Source organism: Symphalangus syndactylus, chromosome 4 (genome assembly GCF_028878055.3).
Source record: "Symphalangus syndactylus isolate Jambi chromosome 4, NHGRI_mSymSyn1-v2.1_pri, whole genome shotgun sequence".
Lineage (NCBI taxonomy): Eukaryota > Metazoa > Chordata > Mammalia > Primates > Hylobatidae > Symphalangus > Symphalangus syndactylus.
In genome coordinates, this window is record NC_072426.2 from 111,074,405 (window position 1) to 111,099,067 (window position 24,663).

Consider the following 24,663-nt stretch of genomic DNA (forward strand, 5'->3'; position numbering starts at 1 on the left):
ACAATTAGTTCAGCTGATTTTGATTTCATCTTATTTTTTGGTATTTACATTTTTCCATAGTAAATTATAGTGTACTTTGAAATTAAAAAGTTCTAAGTAGGGAAAAATAAAGCATTTTAAAACTATATTGTGTGATATACATCTCAAATAGTATGTGTTAAAAATTAGACATCTGCTTTGATGCATTTTATTGCTGATATAGTCAAGAAGTTGTGGCATCATAGAATTCAAGTCAGTGTTTGTTCTATTATAAAACCAAACTACCAATCAAAGTAGAACTTCACAATTTGTTAAGGGAAATGGTGATTGGGAGGTTTTATTTTCATTTAAAAGTCTATACCCAACCTTAACATGATCTCTTAAATTCAGAGCTATCTCATCTCATTTATTAAACACCTATATATCACAAGGCATTATGCTATATTGAATATACAAATAAGTATATGGCATCATATTTTTCTACAATGATCTATTTGGCATGAATACACTATTATATACAATAATAATTTTTACAATAGAATATTTAGTGCTATGTAATAGAAGTACATACAAAATACAAGAGGAAATTATTAACTATGTTGTCTCACTACATAACTTCAAATGGTTAAATTATATTTTAAAAGCAGATCAGAAGAGTTGCTATGGTCCTACTCTAAAGCAGATCTTTCCAAGAGTAATATTATGTATTGCTTTTTTGTTATCATGCACGCATGCGTGCGTGCGAGTGTGTGTGTGTGTGTGTGTGTGTGTGTTTTGGCTCAGAACCTACCAGGCCGATGTCTTTTTGTCTTAAATTAAATAAATTGACCCTGTTATAAAGTCAAAGTGAGCACCCCACACTCCCCCTTTCCACTTCCCAACTGAACTTATTAGGAATTACATTCTCCAAAATAAGAAAACTCTTTGCTATTATATACCCTGGGGTTAATTCAATGAAAAATTTAGGGATTTGCTAAACCTTCCTTTCCTAAAGACATCTGAGTTCCAAACATGTTTCAGCTGGACTTTGAGGTAAAAAATATATAGTATTCCTTTACCTTTAGAACAATGATTTTCCCGGAATAGAAAAGTAGAGCAGAAACAGTGCTGTATAAAACCTTGGTGAAATGTACTTGAAGTTGAGAAAGGCAAAGATAAAGGGAATGACAAAAATATTTATAGTGATTCCCATTACCTCTCAGAGTCTTATTTTCTCTTTATTTCTAAGACTTAGTAAATAAGGTCAAATCCTTTGAATAGGCTATTTGTTCAAATGAGGCCACACTAGAGCACGCATTCTTGAGTAGTAACTGGGATAAAGGTGTTGTGTTTAATTTGTCTCTTAAACTATGTTTGTCTTTGAATGAAAGTGGTTTTGAATCTTTGTCTGTATTGAAGAGAAAAAATCAAAATCTATCTAAATGCTTTTAGTGAATTAAATGCTAATACAGCCTTGACAAGATGAACTGTAGACTTTCATTAGTTGAAGGAAGCCGCTCATCTTCTATTTTATAACCTAATAACAAGAAGACACAAATGAAAAAGAAGATGAATTTTTGCATGTTCACATATGTGAATGGTTTTGCTTGAATTTTTAAATAAAGTTTTCAAAAAGCAGGTCTGCACTGTTGACAGTTCTGTAACTTATTCTTATTTTTCTATTTGCAAATTACTCAATTGTCATGTAGTTTTCGCAGAAAATGACAAAACGTGGAACATTTCCTATGAAAATAACGATCCTTAGCTGACTAATAAACAAGCTTTGTGTTAATGTACCTTCCCTTTTGTGCCTCTGTCTCATTAAGGCATCTTTACTTGGACACAATCAGTCTCCAATTAAAAAGCTCAAGTCTGATGCCAATGTAGTTGTTTGGGTCTGTTCTCCGCAAACAACATATGCTGTGGCTACATGGATTTCTATTTACCTTTGCAGCATTTGTTTCTTTTGATCCTGAGATCTTCAGAAAAAGAAAGGAATGTTTGATCCTGAGATCTTCAGAAAAAGAAAGGAATGTTCTCGGATTTTATGGTAGAATGACATTTGCTTCTTTGGGTTGGCAACCATCACTAATTCCAGGCTTGTTTCCTCTGGGTTATTTCTTACTAATTAGCTGCTTTTGTGCAACTTTTTTTTTCTACATATGGCACTACATTTCTTTGAAAAGTGAAATGCATACTCATACAAATGGTTGTAAATCAACATTCATTCAACTTGCCTATCAAGAGCATGGAAGTTTAAAAAAAAATGGAGCTATTTGGATAAACCCTGAAGCATTTATAAATAGTAATCATTTTTACCTAGGTTTATTGGGGATTATGCTTTTGTGTTGTAAAAGTTATCAAATACAAAAATGGGTTTAGAAGATTTACTTAATGATAAACTGGCAGGCCACAAACTGCTGCAAGGAATGGAGGCACAGATGAAAAGAGGTTATTGAAAGGAAATGGGAATGACAGGGCATGTGGATTTCCTTAAGGAGCAGAAAAGTTATAGTCAATAACAATTACATTTAGATGGACTGAGTAAGAGCAATTTAGTGAGGAAAAGGTCCAAAATTATAGACACTTTTTTTTCCTAAGAAGGAAGTGTGAGGCTAGGCAGTGTAAACTTGCAAAGAAATAATGGTTTTGTTCCAAGGAACAAGAGAACTATTAGAGTGATTTTTACAGAAGATGGCTATGGTCTAAAAACAAAAGGAAACATCATGATCCCAGTAAGAGAGGATGATGCACTATTACCAGGTGAAAAAGCAAATTGAACAACTTGATAGATATGTGATTAGAACAGTAGTGACAATAATAGTCATCCTCCTTGTGAATCCTTACCTGAACTGTCATGAAAACTTGATGCTTCCTTGGAGCTTCATGATCCCATAGAACGCTAAAGAAGTTTCATAAAAACTTCTGTTATTACTTGTTACTGTATTGTTTTGAGTATTGGTATTATTTTTCATCTTTATCAGGAGACTAGCACAGAACACAATACATAATAGGTTCTCAAAATTTTTTCTTAAATTAGAAATATCGGGTTCATCTGTATTGTTTGCTGTAGTACACATTCCTGTATATGAGTTTTATTTCTATATCTTTTCTCTTACAGAAGTTCATTGGAAAATACAAAATAATCCAGTTACAATTTGCATAAGTAACCTAGAGAACTGGGGAGAAGCAAAGGACATGATCTTGGGGTTTCAGTTTACCTCCCTAAGAAGGAGCAATAAGATACTTCTAGCTTTGAACATTGAGCTTATTGTTGGGAACCCATGAAGGATAAGGTTAGAAATTTATAAAGGAACTAAGAGATTGGGCCAGAGTGGAGGCACTATAGGTCAAAAACTTAAAATTGATTCCTGCTACTAATGGTTCAGAGTTGAGAGAACTTAATGAACAGAGACCAAGTAGATGCAATGTAACCGGGCTACCTGTATGACTGCATGTCCTTGATACATGTGAGTGGGACGAGGAATGTGATGGATGTGTTTTGCTACCATATAATCAAAAGGATTAGTTTATCTAGACCTCTGCCACTCGGTAGGGCTTTCGGGTTAATTTAATTAGATTGATAAATTTTATTCAACAGCTTAATTATGGCCTACTCATATGTGTACAACCCATAACCATTTTTATGGCTGTTTTCTTAGATAGAAGCATGAGCTAAATGGAAGTAATTACAAGTCAACAAATAAGGAAAAATATATGTGCACTGTGTTTGAACTGACATACTGATTTTGATAATTGGATGTGTAGGTGCACAAAGGGAATTTTGGCTTGACACGTGCTCATAAAACAACAAAGGATCCTTTTATATTATTCTTTTTCTGTCATAAGTGCTGATGTTGCTGCCCTGGGATGAACTGGGGTGTAGGGTTTAAAAATATTATTGAAAATTTCTTAAACCAAACCCGTTGATAATTTGATCAGTAGTATTTGTCTTTCAAATGCCAAACTCGACAGTAATATACTCCACATTAAATAAATATGGAGAGTTATATGTGAAACACAAATACATTTAGACATAATTTGGGTCACTCCAGGATCTTCGCCCTCTCCTTTTGGCTCCTTGCCATGTCTTTTCTCATATCCCGCAGGTCCAAGGACAGTCGCAATCAGCCTGTGAGTCCTTTCTACCCTTAACCAACATTAGAAGGCAAGATGAGGAAGTGCACTTTTATTAGATTTGCCAGAAAGTTTTCATTTAGAATACATAAACTCCCTAATTTAGAATCTATGCACCTTAACCCTCAATTTTCTAGGGAAAACAGTCATAACCATTTACCATCTGGGTCTAATGAATGCTTTAATTTTTAAAATACTTTAAGTCTTTTTACAAGTAATCTGCAAAACTTTTAAATCAAAAATTTAATTTAATTTTTATTACAATATTCATCAGAATTTAATCATAGCAAAATTGTGTGTGTCCAGTAAATTTTGGCACAAAACATCATAAAATATAAAATACTATAGTCATACATATTGGTAAAATGGGGTGGTCTAGATTCCTCTCAAAATTTGTATATTATGAACTCCTTTTTCCTGTTGATTGACTAACTGGATGAGCAAACCATATTATCTTTTGCCTCAGAAATATATTGCTTAGTCATCAATTTGGAGTTTAAGAAAATTCTTGTAAAGTACCATCAATCTGAAAACCCGGCCTAAGATTTTTGCTTCTGTGATCAATTTTATTACTATGTAATCCACAGTGCTATTCTGTGTTTCTTTGTGTTCATCTTCCAATTTATCTAATTATTGTGAATTGTCTTCCTCTGCACTTGGCTAAAATAGGCAGAAAACAACACTTCAGAATTTTTTTTTTTTTTTTTTTTTTGAGACGGAGTCTTGCTCTGTCGCCCGGGCTGGAGTGCAGTGGCGCAGTCTCGGCTCACTGCAAGCTCCGCCTCCCGGGTTCACGCCATTCTCCTGCCTCAGCCTCTCCGAGTAGCTGGGACTACAGGCGTACAGGTGCCCGCCACCATGCCCAGCTAATTTTTTGTATTTTTAGTAGAGACGGGGTTTCACCGTGGTCTCGATCTCCTGACCTCGTGATCCGCCCGCCTCGGCCTCCCAGAGTGCTGGGATTACAAGTGTGAGCCACCGCACCCGGCCCAGAATTTTTATTGTGTTTAGTGAAGGCTAAAGCAGACTACACAATATTGGCAAATTTATTTTATACCTTTTTAAAAGGTAACACAATACTTTGGGCAACATATTAATAAGCCAAAAGATAACAATTTATTTCACTTTTTAATCATCCTTGAGTTGATTTCATCATTTTTAAAAATTCTTATCATCTTAGGTTTTTCAGCATAGCTGAAAATAATTGCTGAAATAATTGATGAGTAATGAAGAGTACAGACACAATAATTCTTAGGTTTATGAAATAACAAAATGTTTAAAGGAATATAAAAACATAGGTTATTAATATGTTAAAATATATCTTTTTTAAAAATAAAAGCATTGACAAATCCATATGGTAATTAAAAATATAATAAGCTTTATTCTGTTAACTTTTTTCCCTTTGAACTTAGGAAATCTTTAAGAATAAATAAGAGTCATAAAATATCAATCTTTATAAAATGTTCAAAAAAAAAAGTTTAAAAATGAAAATTGAGTCCAATGATTCCTTATGTACATTCAGAGTTAAAGGAATGAAACTAAGAGGTCACAGAGATACATATATCAGGAGTTGGAGGCAAGATAGCCACCTAGATGCAGCTAGGAGGAACATCTAATGGTTCAGAGGGACATGGGACCACCAAGGGAGCAGGACACCAAGAAGACTGGTGCACTCTAAACAGACCTTAGGAAGGAAGGCATTGAGAGTGAATGGAGGAAGGTCACAAATGCTGGGCTGAAGGGTGAGAAAGCTGGGAACCCTGCATAGGGTTACTACACATGGGGACTTGTTCCTGGCCCCCAGTGACTCCTGCGGAAGGGATGAGTTGAGGAGGCAAGGAGCAACCTGCTCTCACCACGGGCTTCTGAAATCCTAGCATAATTAAACCCCATGGCCTCCATGGATGCTCAAGCTGGCAGGGATAGCTGCTTTGAGAGGTGGTAGCAGCAGGACTCCAGCCTGTGTGAAGCCCAGAGGGTTTGGTGTGGAAATGTCTGCAGGAGAGTATGGTCAAGGATGCCCATCCTCCAAGGCTGGCTGGAAGTGTCAGACCTGAACAGAGAAGGGCAATCTTGGATCTTGCTAGTGAGATCGGGCCAATCCAACCTGAGTGACTTTTTGTCTGCTAGCCTCTCCTGGGGCCCCAACCTGGCCATGACTGCTTGTAGTGCAGCCTCAGATGCCCAATCGGGGTGCTTCTGGCAAGCCCGCGTCATAGCTGCCACACTGGCAGACAGTGCCTTACTATCAGAGAGCTCCAGCACAGTGGACCCCACTGACAGGCACCAGCCCACCTAGATCTTCCCTCCACCCACCACTTTCTCCTCCATGTCACTTTTTTGGCTTATACTTGCCCATGACCACTCCCACCCATTGCTTTGCTGGCTTGCATATACATAGGCAGAACTTGTCTCCTCCCCTGCCAGTGCGTGGGTGCCACTGCTACACAGTCATTGCTGACACAAACACATGCATGAACAACAGCAGCATTGCCCCCCTGCTCTGTGCTGCCACTGCCACTGCCATGAACATCCACAGGGATACCAGTAGCCATACTACCTGTCCTGTACCACCACCACCGGCACAAACATGCACACAATTGCCAGCACTGTGCCCACCAGTGCCCACTCCTGCACCAACACTGCTGTGGGGGTGAATGTATACATGGACATCAGTGGCCCTGCCTGCCCCCCAACCATACCATCACTGCCACCACTGCAAGTGCCTGCTTGAAAGCCAGTAACTCAGGCCTGCTAGTGTCCTGCCCCAGCTGGGGAGCAGGCACCCACATGCTGCTGCTGCTGCTGGCACAAGCCAATGAGCATAGATCCTGCTGCCACTGCCCAGTGAAGCAGTTTGACTGGCACCACCCTTTGAAATGTTGTGGCCAGAGGTCCAGGAACACCTTGGCCCCTCCAGTCCAGTAGGTTTCCAAACTTGAAGGGCCAGAGAATAAAGCCGGGGGCCCCATACCAGCCCCCCAGAGTTAAAACACACAGCCCAGGGAGGCTATGCTGAGCCTTGGCCCTCCAAAAATCTACTAGAAGTGAAGCCAGTTGACTGAACCCACACTACATCATAATCAAACCTCCAAGGACATCAATGAAGATAAAAGAAAGAAAAGAATTTTCAATCAATAATTTCATATCCAGCCCAACTAAGTGAAGGAAAAATAAGATCCTTCTCAGACAAGCAAATTCTAATGGATATTGTTAACACCCGATCTGCCTTACAAGAGATCCTGAAGGGAGTGCTAAACATGGAAAAGAAAGAAATTACTGGCCACTAGAAAAACACACTTAAGCACACAGACCAGTGACATTATAAAGCAATCACACAAACAAGTCTGCATATAACCAGCTAATGATGTGATGACAGGAACAAATCCACACATATCAATACTAACTTGAGACTAAACAGGCAAAATGCCTTAATTAAAAGGCACAGAGTGGCAAGTTGGATAAAGAAGCAACACCCAACAGTATACTTTCTTCAAAAGACCCATCTCACATGCAATGACACCCATAAGTAAAGGGATGAAGAATAATCAAGCAAATGGAAAACAGAAAAAAGCAGAGGCTGCTGTGATGGTTAATATTAAGTGTCAACTTGATTGTATTGAAGGATGCAAAGTATTGTTTCTGGGTGTGTCTGTGAGGATGTTGCCAGAAGAGATTAACATTTAAGTCAGTGGACTGGGAGAGGAAGATCCATCCTCAGTGTGGGTGGGCACCATCTAATCAGTTGCCAACACAACTAGAAAAAGCAGGTGGAAGAAGGTGGGGATAAGCTAGTTTGCTGGGTCTTCCAGTTTTCATCTTTCTCCCATGCTGGATACTTCCTGCCCTTGAACATCAGGCTCCAGGTTCTTCAGCCTTTGGACTCTTGGACTTAGAGCAGTGGTTTGCCAGGGACTCTCGTGCCTTCAGCCACAGACTGAAGGCTACACTGACACCTTCCCTACTTTTGAAGCTTTGGGACTCGGACTGAGCCACTACTGGCTTCCTTGCTCCTCAGCTTGCAGACAGCCTATTGTGGGACTTCACCTTGTGATTGTGTGAGTCCATTCTCCTTAATATACTGCCTTTCATATATACATATATCCTATTAGTTCTGTCACTCTGGAGAACCCTGACTAATACACTGCTATTCTAATTTCAGACAAAACAGACATTAAACCAACAAAGATAAAAAAGACAAAGAAGGATATTACATAATGGGAAAGGACTCGATTTAACAAGAACTAACTAACTAACTAACTATATCTATCTATCTATCTATCTATCTATCTATCTATCTATCTATCTATCTATCTATCTCTCCAACACAAGAGCACCCGGATTCATAAAGCAAGGTCTTAGAAACATAAGAAGAGACTTACATAACCACACAATAATAGTGGGAGACTTCATTTAACACCCCACTGAAAGTACTAGATCATTGAGGCAGAAAATTAACAAAGATATTAAGGACCTGAACTAAGAACTGGATCAAATGGACCTGATAGGCCTCTACAGAACTTTTCACCCCCAAACAACAGAATATACATTCTTCTCATCACCACATGGCACATATGCTAAAATGGACCAAATAATTGGACATAAAACAATCGTCAGCAAATGCAAAAGAACCGATGTTATAAGAACCACTCTTTTGGAACATCACACAATAAAATTAGAAATTAAGCCTAAGACAATTGATCAAAACCATAAGATTTCATGAAAATTAAATTAACCTGCTCATGAATGACTTTTTTCCCCCCTCTGAGACAGAATCTTGCTCTGTCACCCAGGTTGGAATGCAGTGGCGCGATCTCGGCTCTCTGCAACCTCCACCTCCAGATTCAAGCAATTCTCCTGCCTCAGCCTCCCAAATAGCTGTGATGACAGGTATGTACCACTGTGCCCAGCTAATTTTTATAGTTTTAGTAGAGATAGGGTTTCACTATGTTGGCCAGGCTGGTCTCGAACTACTGGACTCAAGTGATCCACCTGCCTCAGCCTCCCAAAGTGCTGGGATTACAGGTGTGGGCCACCTCTCCCCGCCTCCTGCATGACTTTTGGGTAAATAATAAAATTAAAGCCGAAATAAAGAAGTTCTTTGTAACTAAAGATAACAGAGATACAACATGCTAGAATCTCTGGGACACAGCTAAGGCAATGTTAAGAGTGAAATTTAAGGCATGAAATGCCCACTTCAAAAAGTTAGAAAGATCTCAATTTAACAATCTGAGTGATCTGAGTGATATCAAAAATTCCTTGCCCAAAGTCTTTCCTTACCCCACATTTATTGTGATATTATCTGGTATTTCACCATTATCAAGCAGTTTAATTATTTAGTTATAAAAACATCTAGAATTCAGATATTTAAAGAGAGATAATTCAATCATGTATTAGTTCGATTTTTTTTTGTTTGCTTCAGACTGTATGTTCCAAAAAAGAAGCTGAAATTTATACTTTAAGTAAATGGATGTTTTCGTTGGCTGGCAGGCAGAAACATGCCATTTTGAAGGATGGAGCAATGCCATCTGGAGTGTGATTCTGTGTCCAGAGAGAGGACAGATGAGAGTATTTGGTCCCAGAGAGAATAGGTGTTGGGAAAAGCAGTGTTGCTCAAGAAGGAAGGCAGAGTCACTCACAGCAAACATTACATTTTTTGTTGCCTCAGAGATTTGGTTTCTCAGTGTCTGATATGCCTGACTTACAAAGAATTCTCTGAATTTTGTGTATATATATATATCACAGAGAGGATTCTGAACCCACATCAGCTATATCTACTTCAGTTGTAACACAAACCTCCATCTCTTTAACAAAATCCAGGGAAACAGAATATTAATGTTTGCTTTGTTTCCTTTCAATATTCAAGAACAAGAAAAGGAGGAAGGCAAACGGGAGGAAAAAGAGAAGGAGGAGAAAGAGAAGGAAAGGGAGAGGAAAAAGAAAAAAAGGAGGAAGAGGAGGAGGGAAGGAAGAAGACTGAAAAAATATATTTGAAACAAATTTCAGATAACTTCAATGAGAAAATACAGATGTCATTCTGCACTGTCAGTCAGATATAAATACTGAAATTGTTGCCAGAATCCTGTGGAAATCATAGAGGGCTTGCTTGACAGATTGGGGATGAAGCCAACAGTAGGACTCTGTTTTCAGGTTTAGTTCACATGATATATTCATCTTGAACAGCAGGGGGTAAATTTTCTAAATAGGTCACTGGGGATCCACACAAATCCCATTAACTGGTAATAGGATTTGTATGAATAAATTCTCTTGCCCTGAAAACTTAGATTTTGGTGTTTAATTTTCCATATGACCTGTGTACCCATTAGTGTAAATTAGAAGAAGTTTCTCTGGGAAATTTCACATAGTTTTCATTTCCTTTTGTTTATTCCTGTCCAAAAAGACATTTTCCAAAGGTTTATCTTTGAAAACGTCTTTAGTATCTGAAAACATCTAACGGGGGATTATATAGAAGAGAAAATTGTTGAAATACAGTTATTCAGGTTTTTAGCAGCTTATTGGGAAAAGCTCTAAGGGAAAGAAAGAAACACATAGATTTTAATATACCTTTAAACTATCAGAACAAACAATATTATCCTAATGTATTTTTAAATATTCTAATATTTATTTTTTAATGCAATCAAGTTAGCACAATTTATTTGCCTAGAGTGGGTATCCAAGATAATGTTACCAATTTGGGTTTTCATGGGAAAATAAAAGTATGTCTTTGGGTCCAAAGGCCAATTGAAGAGCATGAGCTTTTCAAGAGATGATGGCCAAGAAAAGGAGCATCAGGTTCTCAGCCAGCCTTTATTTTAGATGAAAAATATAAGATCCTCACTCAAAATTTTGAAGAATAAACTTGGCAGGCTTTTGTGGGTGTTGTTTTGAATTTTCAGGTTCAGTTGAATGCAAAATCAAAGTAAAATGTAATGGGTTTATCCCTTGAGCATGGACCTGTAGAAGGAGTTGTGGGGATTATGTGTGCCTTAGGCTTCTTCAGCTTAGTTTCTCACAGTTCCACTTGACATCATCATAAATTCTTTAAAATTTATGGTAAATTGTACTTTTTAGTACTAGTACTACTAAATAAAATACACTGTAACTTATTTAAACAAACATAAGGGGATAATAATAAGGATAGAGATACTACAGGATACACATCTGGTTGGAATTTACTGATTCCATTTCAGCTGCCATTTACTGATTCCTATAACTTGTCAAATGATCTCAAATACATCTTTCTCATTTAGTACTCATAGTAAACTGAGAAAATAGATATTATCTACGTTTTGGCAAAAAAAGAAAAAGATGTTTGGAAAAGTTACTTAGCCTTCCCAAGCTTACAAGGTTAGTTGGTGCCTGACTAGAGTAACCTGCTTCTGCCTAGTTCCAAAGATACCTCTAGATTCATCCAAGAGCGCAATTTAGGCTGGATGCAGTGGCTCACACCTGTAATCCCAGCACTTTGGGAGGCCAAGGAGGGCAGATCACGAAGTCAGGAGTTCGAGAACAGACTGACCAATATGGTGAAACCCCATCTCTACTAAAAATACAAAGATTAGCCGGGCATGGTGGCACATGCCTGTAATCCCAGCTACTCAGGAGGCTGAGTCAGGAAAATCTCTTAAACCCGGGAGGTGGAGGTTGCAGTGAGCTGAGATCGCGCCACTGCACTCCAGCCTGGGGGACAGAGTGAGACTCCGTCTCACAAAAAAAAATAAAACCGTGCAATTTAGTCACTCTTAACCCATCCGAATATGTATCATGCCAAGAAGTATGATTGCTAATGTAACAACAAGTTGTAAGTCTCTTTTGTTTTGTTTTGTTTTGTTTTGTTTTAGTGGCTACATATTTGAATAATCTTAAACTGGATTTAGATTACAGATTAGTTCAGTTGTAAGAGATTGTACATGGAGACCATATAAAGGTTTTTTTTTTTTTCAATGTTTACCTTAAAATGGACCATGTATTTTTTCCACTATTTTTTCAAGTGAATATTTTTTAAACCAAAGCTGAAGAAAGGGAATCTGTAGACTGATTAGGGAAGTGTCTGTGTTAATGTAGAGAGAATAGAGAGACAAATAAATAAAGCGACCAAGAGGAAGGTAGCCTGAAGGGTTTGTTGCTGCCCTCACTCCCATGGCTCCAAAAGAGATGACTGATTCTGGAGGCTTAGTGTACCAGTTAATTATTGCTATGATAATCCTGCATAACATACACCCACAAGTTATCAATAGAACACAAAATAAACATTGTTTTAATTCATGCATCTGTGGGATATCTTGGGGATGGTTAACCTAGGCTGACACAGCTCTTCTCCATGTCACTCATCCCCCTTGGACAAGCTGGATATCCAAGGCAAGTTCCTCTCAAGGCTATGGCAGAATATTAGGAAAGCAACTTGAAAGTAGCAAGGCCTTCTGAGGCACAGACCCAGAGGTAGCACACCATCATTTCTGTGATATTCCATTTGCCAAAGTAAGCCACATGGCCAAACCCAAAGTCAGTATAAACAAAATATACTATATTCAGATTCTAGAAGAAGGAACTGCAGAGTCACATAGCGAAGAGAAGGCATACCACAACAGGTGAAGCACTGGAGTCAGTAATGCAATATGCTACAGTCAGCATAATCTCCAACTGGAGAAAAAAGACTAAAAAAATTGTCTGAAGCTAGGCCAGAAAGTTGAATAATTTATTAGCTGAGTGAGTATAGCCTGTGGGGTTTTACAAAACTCAATTTCCAGTGGGTTGAAGAATCTTTAGGCAATTGCATTCATACAGAGTTTGTAAGACTTAAAGAAATACTGAGGCAATTGCCATGGGACCTGAAAGATTAAGAGGTATGTGACATCTTAAGCAAATGGAGTTTTTAACACCTACACCACAGACATTATCCTCTCTTTTTTTTTGCATCAAAACAGAAATTTGAAATGACCAAAATACAGAATAATTACTATCCTACTAATTTAAACCTTTTCTATGTCTCTAGGCTTTCCACTTTGTAAAATAGCCATAATAACTTACAACTAAAATTTCACATTCATATTGTGCTTGAATTTTCATGAAATGTTCTTACCTCTATTAGTTCAATCTATTATCTTAATTGATTCAAAATAATTTTGTTATATAAGATTAATTATGCCAATTTTTTTTTTTTTTTTTTTTTTGAGATGGAGTTTCACTCTTGTTGCCCAGGCTGGAGTGCAATCGTGCGATCTCAGCTCACCACAACCTCTGCCTCCTGGGTTCAAGCGATTCTCCTGCCTCAGCCTCCCGAGTAGCTGGGATTACAGGCATGTGCCACCATACCCGGCTAATTTTGTATTTTTAGTAGAGATGGGGTTACTCTATGTGGGCCAGGCTGGTCTCGAACTCCTGATCTCAAGTGATCTGCCCGCCTTAGCCTCCCAAAATGCTGAGATTATAGGCATGAGCCACCGTGCCCGGCCTAATCATGCCAATTTACTGGTGAACCCACTTAGTTCAAGTCACTTTGCTTATTTTAGAAATGTTCAAAACCTTAAGTTCTCCATTTCCTCTTCATTTTTCATTTTTCTCTTTTCCAAAACCTCCTCACTACTCCATACCTCTTTTCATGCCTCTCACTGATTCCAACATCTATCTAATATAATTTGTGCTCACCTTCCATGTTATTGCCCGGGCCCCAAATCTAGCTGTCTTCTCCCTCTACTTGAGAGACAGATAATAAGAGCTGGAGGGAAATCAGATGGTGACATTGAATGTAATCCATGCTTTCACTTGTGTAAGGCTTTGGGATCTTTGGTCATATTTAATAATGAGGCTTCCCAAAGAAATTACTATTTGCAGAAACAGAAAATAATTGGCTCAAAGTTCCTCCTGGCCTAGGAAGAAATAAACGAACAAACAAAACCTCTGGTACTAGGTATGTGTGTGGTGTTGAGGGTGGTGTGGTGGCTATTTTTCAAACCACAAAGTATAGAATGAAAGTGGGTATTCTTGTTTGACTGCTTTTTCTGCATCCTATATGGCAATCCTGTGCAAATGTCGCATAACCACCTATACACCCTGGTCCTAGTCAGTGTCTACCTCTCAGAAATGAGCCAGAAGGAGGCTGACTAGGTGTCTCTGTATTATGCAATATTCGTGTCTCCTCTTATTTTTTTTAGATAGAAATGGCCATGAGATTTCTACATTGTGCTATTTTGTATGGCTTTAAAGGGTATGGACATGAGCTCTCTGAAAACACTGGTGCTGTTGTGAGAATCGAGTGCTTTCTAAGATACATACATCAATCTGTGTCTGAAGCTACCACAGGTCTAGTGTGCCAGAATTGGTTCTCAGTATCAATTACTTTCATATGTGATGTTAGAACTCTGAAAAATGTGTGATTTTTACATTGTCATAGGAAAAATAGTGGCCTGTGTTTCATAATCTTGCAGGTGTTTTCGGTGGTTCTAAGACTTCTATTTCATTCATGATGGATATAATTTGAGTTCCCCTGGGAAGTTTCCAGAAGGAATTACTTCCTTATCTCCCCATACGTTATTTTTATAGAGGACCCTTAGGTATGTATCTATGTGTGCCTAGGGTAAATAAGTATCTTTGAATAATAGGTCATTACATAGTTTGCTTCAGGAATAATAATGTTTTAAAGTTTCAGTTATTACAAGATTTTAAGAAAATCCATGGAAACAAATTCAGCAGATGTTATAAGAATAAACTTGCTAAAATTAAAATTTTTTATTAATATAGGATTCTACATTTTCTTCGCAAGTGTGTTTTGTGTGACCTTTCTTTAAAAAATGCACAACTTTACCATAGAACAATTTATTAGAAATTGTTATAAAATAACAATTCATACCTTCAATAAAGGTATTATTACCTTTATTGAAGGTAACAACTATTAATAATCTAATTAATAATTAATTTAACTAATAATGAATAAAACTATTAATAATATTTTCTAGATGCATAAAAAACTAAATTACTTTTCTATGCCTTCTAATAAAAATAATGGCAATCATTTGACCACACTTAATACGTGACAGGCATATTAAGTCATCTTGCATTATTTCCTTGACTTCTTGAAACATGTTGGATGTAGATATTTATTATTATTTATACAGTGCAGATGCGTAACTCCTATATGGAGAGTTTGAATGGCTTTCTAAAGTCATATAGGTAATGAAAGAAAGAGCCAGGTTTCAAAACCAGAGTCATCTAATGTCATAGACCATTTTCTTAATCATTATACTGGACATGAAACTTCAGTGTAATATGAGTGCAGGTTTTACTCTTTTAAAGTGTTTTTTTTTTCCTATTCTAAAATAAGAAATAGAAAAGCGGGTTGATACTAAGGGTAGCCTTCACAAAGTACAAGATAAATAGAACAACATCATAAATAATAATGGGTGGAGAAAAAGTTTTCTTGTTTCCAACTCTTTGACCACTTTCCTATGTGTTCTAGACTTATAAATGGTGCAGAAGGCAGCATCAACTGTTGGACAAAAGGAACTATGTTGCCAGGATAATGTCATCTCATCAATGTCATGGAAATCTATTACTCATAAAGCATTAGTACTCAGAAAGAATAGCCACACCAAGAGCAAGCTGTCTGATTGGCCAGGGAATTATAATAGCTTTTAATGTGATTAAGAACCCTACCTAAAACAAAAACAAAACAAAAAAAACACATTATACCAGAGCCAAGGCTGAGCTGTCAGCTTGTGGAGATGGAGCCAACAGTGGAACTATTCATTTGACAATGCACATGACAAGATTCAGCTCAGATCATAGGGGGCACATTTTCAAATGAGGCCTCATTGATCCTATTATGTAGTAATGGGATTTGTGAGCATCAAGTCTTGTGCATGAAAAAATCTACATTTAGGTGACCAATTTTCCATGTGACAGAGCAATTTATTAAATCAGAAACTGAGCAAAACGGTATAACTGTTCTGGCAACTTTCAGTTCCCTTTTCTCTCATATCTCTGCTTTGTCAAAAAATGATACAGTCATTGAATGATAAACTAAGTGGAATAGTGAACTTACAGTGTATAAATAATGTAATGATACAAAGGGAAATTTGAAACTTTTAAGACATTTATGTTTGGTGAAATTCATCTGATTAAAAATAATAATGTAAGTGAAAGAAGCTAGCACAGTTCCTGAAACCTAAGACAGACTTCTTAAATGTTTCTTGAATTTGATAGAACAGGCTCATTTTAAGAAGACTTGGTTTTAATTATTAATCTGCTGCTATCACACTGCTATCACAAAGCTCTCTGGGTAAAATTGTATAATTTTGTTTTTCTTAGTGATGCTGAAACCATGTTATAAAATATGCATGTTGTCGTTATTTATTTTGTCTTAGAATTAGTGGCTAAAGACAGCTTAATTTCATAACCACAGACTTCTTTATTTCCTTTCCTCCTTTTCTGAATTTGAAGCAAGAATTTTATTCAGAAGCATGTGTTCTATGATGCCATTTTGCTCACATTAAGTTGAATTTTTGCCAGGTGTTATGTTAGATGCAGTCACCACTGGGGATTCTGTGGGTGTTACTGAAAATTACTTGGACAGAAAAACAATATGTTGGCTTAATACAGGCTGAGAAAGTGGTGATGCAGGGGCATGAGGGAGTACTTTGCAATATGTAGCAGTTGCTGGAATTATTTCTGCACCATTTCCAACCAAAACATCTCTACTCAGAGCTTTGTCACTTTACTCTGACAATACTCAGGTCAAAACTTTATAGATTAATATCTTAGTGTAGACTTTTTCTCCTAACATGGCACCTACATAATTGAGTAATTTTTAACACTGTTTAAAAAGTGGAGGGTCTCCATTAAAAAAATGAAAATAAATTTAAAAAATAAAAAAATTATCCAGAAATACAAAATACTAATAAAGAATTAAAAAGAAATAGAAGAGTTTTAGCCAATCATGAAAATAGAAGTTTTCTTTCCTATTCTCTAAACTCTTTTCTTTTATTCCCCTACCAATCGTTCTATGTCTCCCACTTTTCTCTACATGGCACATAAAGGGACCATCTGTTCTTCAGCTGCCCCATCCACATCAATGACTTTCAAACTCTTTCCTTTAGTCATTCTCTCTTACTCTCAGTTCTGGTTCCTTAATCCAATCAGTCAAATAGAATTTCCCACTTGGGTTGTTTATTTACATTTTTTTTCCATTTTTGTATAATTTTTAAATTTCAAAGACAAACATATATTCCTCTTAGAAGAAGAAGTAAACAGCCATCCCAATTAGCCCGAAACTGTCTGGTTTTACTAATGAGTCTCAAGCCCCAAGGAACCCAACAATCCCACGCAAATCAGGGCAGTGGCTCATCCTAGGAAGATAATGATAGTTCTAACTATTCCGGCAGCCAAGGCAAAGATGAAAAATTGCTGTTTATCATAACTCACTATTATGAGAAATAAAATACACCGGTTCTCCTGTGGAACTTGGGGTGTGAGGGGTGTGCGTGTGTGTGCGAGCATGTGTGTGCGTCTTTGCCAACTTCTAAATTTGAAAAAAAAGTTAGTCAAGGTAAGCATTATTCAAGAGGCACTAAGTAATACGTAATATGCAGAATTCTGCCTATTTCTCAAAATGACAACAACAGAAGTAGGACCTAAAGGGCTAGTCCTTACATTGATCTGTGGAAACGGAAAGACCTAAACCTGGTAAGGCAGAGGATAGGTGAAAATAATTAAGTAAAAGTAATTTTGTGGTCATCTAAAGAGCTGATAAAACTTTCTAGACAGTTGTATGTCTAAAATAATTGAATAACTAGGTAATATGTCTCTTTAAGATATCATCCTATAACAATGATTCCTTTCTGCTAGATATTTAATAGGACCTGGATAGCAGAGGAGAGATTGATCATTTGACCAAAGGTCTTATTAAAAGCCTTACTGCTTGGTACAGGTAGAGTATCCCTAATCTGAAAATCAGAAATCCAACATATCCCAAAATCTGAAACTTTCTGAGTGCCAAAATGACTTCACAAGTGGAAAATTCTACACCTAACCTCATGTGACAGATCACAGTCCAAATTCAGGCACACAACACATATTTAATTCAGCATCCCCAAGAAAAAAAAGATCCTCTCAGCCCCCTTCAGCTGTCATATATCTTTTCCATGCATGCCCAGATTTCCCCATAGAAGCACACCCACAAAGGGTAATAAAATGACATTTGTGTAGGCCAGATGCCCCAATGGCAGGTTCCCCATGATACCTCACATGGGGCCAAGGCCTACATGCATTACTCACTGTTTTTTGTTTGTTTTTGCTTTTTGATTACTTTCATCTCTACATTGTAAAGATATTGCTGAAAACATTAAAAAGTTTTGCAGATACCCCTGTTGAAAACAGTGATATAAAAAAGGAAGTATTCATGTTTATTTATAGCACAGAAAGTCAAGCTGCTGGAAAAACACTGGACAGCAGTGTAAGTGTGAAACATCTTACAGAACAGTATGGTGTTGGAATGTCCACCATATATGACCCAAAGAAACCAAAGGATAAACTATTGATGTTCTATGTTAAAAGTGATGAACAGAAGTTAATGAAAAATAGAAAAGCACTGCAGAACAATAAAAACGAAGATCTCAATCATGTATTAAAAGAGTGGATCCATCAGCAAAATGGTGAACATATGATATGATGGTATGCTGATCGTGAAAAGAGCAAGGATCTATCACAATCAACTGAAAATTGAAGGGAACTATGAACATTCAGCAGGCTGGTTGTAGATACTTAAGAAAAGACACAGCATTATATTTTTAAAGATTTGTGACAATAAAACGTCTGTTGATCACAAAGCCGCTGATAAATTCTAACAAGTTTGCCAAGGTTGTGCTGATGAAAATCTGATGCCAGAAGAAGGCTATTTGGCTGATAAAATATTGCTGTCTTGGGATTATTGTTCCAGAAAGACATGGACTATAGCTGATAAAAGAGCCCGTAAAGTAATTAAAAATGGCAGCAGCCAAAGCAACTGTGCTAGAATATGTTAATGGCACACCCATGTATTAGTATTACTGTAAATTTGCTGTAATTGGAAAAAGTTTTAATTCTCATTGTTTTCAAGGAGTAAATGTTTTACTAGTCCATTATTATGCTAGCAAAAAGACATGACTCACTAGGGACATCTTTCTAACTGGTTTCATGAACATTTTTACCAGTGGCTCATGCTCATGCAGAAAATCTGGACTGGATGATAACTGTTTGTTATTCCTTAGCAGCTGTTCTGCTCATTCTACAGCTGAAATTCTCATAAAAAATAGTGGTTATGCCACGTACTTTCTCCCAAATGTGACTTCATAATTCATCCATGTGACTAGGGTGTCTTTAGATCAATGAAGAGCAAATATAAAAACACTTTCTTGAACAGCAGGCTAGCACCAGTGAACAGGGTGAGCATGTGGAAGGTTTTCAAAAGGAGTTTAGCAAGAAAGATGCCATCTATGCTGTTGCCAATACTTGGAACAGAGTGAATAAAGACAGTTGTGCATGCCTGGCACAACCTCTGGCTTGTGACTATGTTCAGTGATAATGACAAACAAGGTCATGACTTTGAAGGATTTTGTATGTCAAGTGAGAAAAAAATGATGTCTGACCTCCTTATATCTGCAAAAAATACACCTGTAGAGCATGCTTTTGCAATCTGCAGCCCACAGGCCCAGGATGGCTTTGAATGCAGCCCAACACAAATTTATAAACTTTCCTAAAACATTATGAGTTTTTCTGCAATTTTTTTTTAGTTCATCAGCTATCATTATTGTTAGTGTATATTATGCGTGGCCCAAGACAATTTGTCTTCCAGTGTGGCCCAGGGAAGCCAAAAGATTGGACACCCCTGCTTTAGAGTCTACTAGTAAGCTGAAAGAAGTGTGTATTCAAGCTTCTAACACGGATCATGAGGCATGAGGCTCCAGTTATTCATTCATTGACTGATGGTGAAATGGCTGAAATGGCTTGGAATCAAGGTGATTGTGATAATAGTGATGATAATGGTGACATTGTTAACACTGCAGGAAAAGTGTCTACAGGCAAAATGGTGAAAACATATTGTGGGCTTATTGAAGGACTAGAGCAGCATGTATTTATAGCAGAACAACAAATCATGTTTGTAAAATCGAAGAGAGACTCTTGAGACACAAACCATTGTTAATGAGGCAGATAACTCTGGAAGAAACATTTAAAAATGTTATCCAAAAGAACTTCTGTTCATCCTTTGAGGACCCACGTCCTGGTCTCTCAACTGCTTCTGATATTTCTTCTCACCTGAAAATATACAGTGTACACTAACCTTTTAATCAAAACACAGCATCATAGGTGGAGGTTGAAATCCTGCTGTTGATTGTTGCTGCTGTTGTTTAACAGCTGATATAGGCATCTGGTGATACGACTGTGCTGCTTACTTACTCTGAACACATTATTTTTTCACTGTATTAATGATATATCATATATTTTAATGTTAAGTACTTATGTGTGTGTAAGTGTACAAAAATGACTGCTTATGAGTAACATATAAATTCAGAGTCAGGAATGATGGTGACGCTAAAGAATCACAGATTGTCCCCACGGGGGGCTGAGACAGTGATACCTTTGTCTTATGATGATTCAATATACACATGCTCAAAATCAGTAAAATTTTATCAAAATTATTTGTTTTAACAAATATTTTTGTTTCATGCTCAAAACATTGTTTCATGCTCAAAATTATTTAAAATATTGTATAAAATTATATCCTCACTATTTACATAATATATATATATATGAGACATAAGTGAGTTTTGTATTTAAACTTGGGCCTCATCCCCAAGATATCCCATTATATATATGCAAATATTCCAAAATCCCAAAATTCCAAAATTAAAAATAATTATTGTCCCAAGCATTTCCAGTAAGGAATAGTCAACCTATATTCCGAAGTCTTCATCAGGACAGAGCAGTCAAGTGATAACTTTATGTTACCGAAAGCAGTGAGTCTAAAATCCTAGGCCACTTAATTTTTGTAACCACTTGAATTTTTTCCTTATTTTTATAATAAATAAATACTTCCCAGTTTTACCCAGGGAGATGTCCACATTTTTGCTATGACAATGTACAATGCACATTCTGGTTCTCAGTTTCTTTATTTTTAAATAATGGAAAATAGCAAAGTGCATTTTACAGCAACTTCTAGTTCTGGAATAATGTAATCTGAAATTCTGGAATTAAATTATACCAATCTAAATTATCACTCTGCTTTGGAGAAAAGTAATATTTCTTATAATCTCCCATTCAGAAATTTATTATCCTAATGATTTAATAAAGCCAATGGGGGTAAAAAACCCTAGAAAGGGTGTGTCCTTCAGTGAGAGACAGAAAATCCCAGTAAAGTAAAATCTCTTTTAACAGTTACAGTAGGCAGAATTCTAAAAGGATCCACAATGACCCATGCTCTTTTATAATCTCTTCTCCTTAAGTGTGAGTAGAATCTAAGAATATGAATCATGGGTAGAATCATGGGATATAATTCCCATGATTGTTACTTTATATGGTAAAGGTTAAATAATGTAATTAAGAACCTTAATCCAGGCTGGGTCTGACGTATAATCAGGTGAGTCATTTAAAAGCAAGTTTAGGCTTTCTCCGAGTTCAGAGAAGCCTTAAAAAAGCAAGCTCCAAAAATTAAAGTGAAAAAAAAAAAAAAAAAAGAAGCAAGCTCCCATGAGTTCTACATCGGCAAGAAAATTAATTCTACCAACAATCAAATAAGCTTAGAAGTGGATTCTTCCCCAGTCAAGTCTTCACATTAGCACTCAATGATGGCTGACACCTTTATTGCAGTCTGTGAGATCCTGAGTAGAGGACCCAGTTCAGCTGTGCCCAGACTCCTGACTCATGGAAACTGTGAGATACCACATGAGTTGTTTTAAGCTATTAAGTTTGTGGTAATTTGTTATATAGTAATAAAAAGCTTTAAGAGTTTTCCATCCAATTAAAATAACGTACATTATAGACCAAAATATTTACTCTTACAACATAGATGAGATACTTTCCTCCTACATTATTGACCAAAATATTTACTCTTAAAATATATATGACATAGATAATGCCTTAGTGAATTTTCTTCAAGGATATTTCTAAGAGTAATTGCTTTAGTTGGCAAATTTCTTATACCAAGCACAAACATGCCAACCATGCTGCCACCTGATGGCATCTGTTCTAGCTGCAGAGATCAGTGGGCATATGGGCTTTGGCAGATTGGAAGTTTTATTACAGCCAGACGAACTCCACTTCCCCTCTCCAACACCCAGTTTTGAGGTTACTGGTGAGCTTTGTCATTGGCACCTGTTTCCTACAGTATTCTAAGTTGGGGTGGAAGCAACACATTTCTGACTCTCAGGACTAAAGTGAGGCATCCAAACTGAAACCTTGTGACATCCCACTCACACCCCAACTTTCACTTCCTTAAGACTTTTAGTGATTTTTCTAAGCCTCCAGATTTTTGCATTGAATCTTTTTCTGTTCAAATTACCTAGCATGGTTTCTATTTTCCTGACTGATGCATAACTGGTCATGACTGAAATATAACAATAAATGAATTAACGTCCTTTTAGTTAATTAGATAATTAATTAGATGACAGCTGTTATTTTATTAGATTTGATAATCATAAGTGAAATCATACAATTCCAAGTTTTTAACACTTGAAGGTTTGAATCCACATTGACACTCTTCCTGATTTCATGATATACTTATAGAATCTCAAACTCTATTATAGCTTATTTATGCCTTTGGCATCTGCAGGAATGCTTTGGAAAGGAAAACGCAGTTAAGCCAATTCTGGCATGTGTTTAAAAAGTTAAAGTATCTCAATTTAGAATTCTTGTTGCAACTTACTTCTCACATCCCTTCACTTTGGACAGAATCACCATTGTAGGTGAGTTGTTCATGACTAAAATAAACATCTTAGTAGTCTTAGGTATTCCTTTGTCAAACAAGGCAGTTTAGTGTTGAGCACATAGTAGCTTATTTTATTTTTTGGTTATTTATCTTGGTGTAGTTTACAGATTTATGAGTAATAATGCATCACTTAATGTGGTACATAGAGAATTTACAAGTAAATATAAGAACTTCTTAAAGTTGTATAAAGAGATAGAGAAGCATACCTTGAGACTCGTAAAATCACAATATGTGCGTGCTTAGCCTCTCTCCTGCTCTTTCAGACTTCCAAGCCTCTCACACAGTTTTCGTGTAACCAATGCTATAAAAACAATAATTCAAAACTTTACCTTCAAGTCATTTACATGAACAAGTATTCAATATACATTTCCAATTGGACTGAATTTCTCTACTCTCACAGACTGAGAGGTATGGGTATGTATATTAACAGTCTCACAACTTCCAAGGACTTTCTTAGCCTGTGTGAGACAAGCTATCTCACTGCAACAGGCACACGAAATGAAGGCTTTTGAAAGACCATCTCGTGGTACTGAATATGAAATCTGGTGTCTCACAGTGCAGAGCATAACCACTTAGCTGTTTCTTTTAAGCTTCATTTCTCCCAACAAAAGGCTATTCTTTAGCTCTGTAGTTCAGTTCACAACAGTATAATGAGAATCTTTGATGTCTAAGCAGGCTTAAATACAGCACAGAAACACAAAGTTCATATCGCTGTATGTGTATATGCGTTTGGTCAAACAATAAATTCTAGGCCTTGAATAGGGATCAGCCAATTTAATGGAGACATCTTATCCATCATGTCTAAAGTACAATTTATAAGAAAACCTGAAAGTTTTTACATCAAAACTTCTGGGAACAAAATGTTAAGAGTTTGCAGTGACAGATTCAATTCAGGGGAGTTTTATGTTTATGATGCTTTTCACTACTTTCTATTACATATCACTTACTGAAAAGGGTATTTAAAAGAACATACAAGGGAAATTTATCCATGTACTGGAATTATTATTAGGAGTTAACCACATTTTAGGATCTCTTAACTAATACTTGTTCTTGAAAAATTAATGTACTGTAATTTCTGCTCTGCAAAAAACAATGTCAAGAGAACAACAACAACAACAACAACAATAAACAACCCAAAGACTGGGAGGAAATATTTGCAGAAGACATATTTGATGAAGAACTGTTATCCAAAATTTGCAAAAATTCTTAAAATTCAACAATTAAAAAAATAAATAGCCAGAATAAAAAATGGACCGAAGATCTTTACAGACACCTCATCAAAGAAGATGGGAAATAGGCATTTTAAATAATTATCCACATTATATGTCATCAGGGAAATGTAAATTAAAATAACTATTAGAATGGCTGAAATCCAAAACACTGACAACACCAAATGCTAGCAAGGATGTGGAGCAATAGGAACGCTCATTCATTACTGGTGGAAATGCAAAATGATATGGCAACTTTGAAAGGCAGTTTGGTGGCTTTTTATAAAACTAAACATAATCTCCCTATATGATCCAGCAATTGTGCTCCTTGGTATTTGTCTAAAGGAATTGAAAACATGTCCACACAAAAATCCTCACATAGATGTTTGAAGCAGTTTTATTTATAAT